Genomic DNA, 2,888 nt, shown 5'->3' on the forward strand with positions numbered 1-2,888 from the left:
GGACCAACGTTTCTCTATTGATTTAGCATCACTAGATAAAAAAAAATTAACGGGCGGGCGGGGGTGGGGGGGAACCTCCGAAAAGAAAAAGGGCGGAACGTCCTTGAAAGTCAGATAAGCTTCTCATAGCAGACCTTAGCATATGATCATAATTTTTTTTGCGACAGTGTGAAATCCAATTGTTCTTTTGGATTAGAATGACTTTGTTCTTTTTTTGTTTTTGTATTTTTTTTATTAGAAGAAATGTAGCCTAAACCCCAAATATAGTGCAAATATTTATAAGATTGTGTCCCCTCACAGTCACAGTTATGAATTTTCCTATCTGTTTTCCATTTTTTCTCTCGGTTTATAATATGCCCATTCGGTGACCATCTCTAGATTTTTGCTAATTAAAGCTTGATTTCCACTCCTTTGCATATTTCCCTGCGATATACAACATTTTTAACACTTTAAATTTATTATTTGTCGTATTAAACAGCATGGTAGGCCCAAAAAATAAAAATAAAGCAACATTTTTTCTTCGGAAATTTCCATTTTTCGTGGCGGTGAGTGTGCTAATTGGCCAAATATAAATTTGTTTTATTCGAATCATCATTTTAGAGGGCGGCATGTCCGCTAAAGAAGGTACAAACAAGTTTGACATATATACGACCACACTACATCTGAAGATCGAGAATATAGAAGTTGTTAATAGTTTAAATGATTTGTTGTTTTAGAGTGGATTTTTGATATGCCATTAATAATAGAATCAAGTTATAGGCGATTATATACGATTTTACCATGACGTCACTGGCGAAAAATTAACAAAAGATCGTGTAAATAGCGCCGCGTAGGGTATCCACCGCGTAGGGTATCCGCCGCGTACGATCTTTGCGTGCATGCTGTAACAATCACAATTTACAGCCATGGTTACAGCATACACGCAAAGATCGTACGCGGTGGATACCCTACGCGGCGCTATTTACACGATCTTTTGTTACTTTTTCGCCAGTGACGTCATAGTAAAATCGTATATAATCGTCTATACTTCATTTTTAAAAAAGCCAAAAAACGATTTTAAGGTTCATTCTATTATTAATGTCATATCGAAAATCCTCTCTAAAACAAAAAATCATTTTGCTAGTTCTCTTTTAATACATGAAAATATTGTAATAATTGTGATTTATTAATCAGTCAATTAGGGGTACTCATTCCTACAATATTTTTTTCTATTTATATCATATGTTTTATAATCATTTGGGGGATTCCTTGGTAACCGACGTTACAATTCATCCTTTAATTATAGTCACTTTATATTAAAAACATTAAAAATCTACAGGGAATTATTTTTTATTGCTACATGGTAGTACTATGGAAATGAAATAAAGGAATTAAAAATGTTAAATATATATTTGATATATATATATATATATATGTATGTATATACACATCTCATGTCCAAGAGATAGACAAAAATAGGCTATAAAACTTTGATTAGACTCGCATTGCTTTGGCCTTTTTTTCGACTTTGCGTAAAATATAAATGGTTCTGTTTTGAATTTTCAATTTTCGTATGCAGGTCTCCGTTTTCAAATATAAAGAACAGCACCACCACCACCATTCTTTCATATAAATTATCCTATCTAACAATCATTCATTTGTTTTAAGATAAAAAAAAAAGGCAATAAAAAGTCAAGCAAGACTACAATAGCTAGGTGCCAGCAGCTTAAAAAGCAAAATAATATAACAATAAAAATTAAAAATTAAAAAACTTCTAAAACTCCGGAGAGTCAGCAGCCGGCTTCTCTTCCTAGATTATGCTTCTCAAAACACTATAAATCCTGCAATGGAAGCATGACATGCGCAGATACCAAAATGTCCACGAAATTGTTCAAGCGGAACTCTCAGCAAAATTAGATATAAAGATGTGGGGTTGGAAAAAAGTCCTGAGAAGGTCCATGAAACTATTCATGCGTTAACTCAGACACATAAAGATGTGGGCTGAATCGCTCGATGTTTTTTACTGTATTTTACTATTTTAGTACTGCTATTATGTATACTCCAATCAACACTTGTATGACTGCAAGAAAGATTGATTTGATTTGATTTGGACTATTACACTAACCAATTTGTTGTTTTTTTGTTTTTTTTTCTTTTTGTTTTTTTTTTTTTTTTTTGTTTTTTTTTTTGATGGCAGTTTATTTGATGGTGGATAATGAATAGCAAACCTGGTGGTTGTGTGTTCGATTCCACACGAACCAATTTTTTTTTCTTTTTTTAGTAAGGCGGTTTAGTTGATGGTGGATTATGAATAGCAAACCCGGAGGTTGTGTGTTCGATTCCCACACAAACCAATTTTTTTTTTAATTATTTTTTTTTTTGTTAAGGCCAGGGCTTCCAGACCTCTGGCAGTGGCGGAAGCCTATACAAAAGCTTCGCATTTTTGCGGGCATAATGTCTAGACAGGATTGTTCATTCATATTGAAATTAGTGTTTTGATGGTGATTTTTTTTTCATCCAATGGGAATTCATATTCTGGTTTAATTTAATTTATTTGTTTATGTTAAAGATCAAGTTTAATTTTTATACTTATGTTCTAATTGTATGTACTGAGGGTCCCAATTGATCAGCTCAGGCTAGATGGACCACCCTCACAAAATATTGTTTAAATAAATAAATATATTTTATATAAGAAGAATATATGAATATTCAGCTTTCCGTTTACTGGGGAATGAACAACAAGATATTTGATTGGTGAACAGCCGAAATGGAAATTTAAAGCCAAGTCGCTAGAGATTATTTTTTTTTTTTTTTAAGGCCAGGGCGGAAGGCTATACTAAAGCTTTGCATTTTTGTGGGCATAATGCCTAGTATGGGCATCGATCGGTGGGGGACGGGGGGACGCGTCC

The sequence above is a fragment of the Anneissia japonica genome, unplaced genomic scaffold (assembly GCF_011630105.1).
Source record: "Anneissia japonica isolate Jap-2015-1 unplaced genomic scaffold, ASM1163010v1 scaffold287840_len1291095_cov163, whole genome shotgun sequence".
NCBI classification, from domain to species: Eukaryota; Metazoa; Echinodermata; class Crinoidea; order Comatulida; family Comatulidae; genus Anneissia; species Anneissia japonica.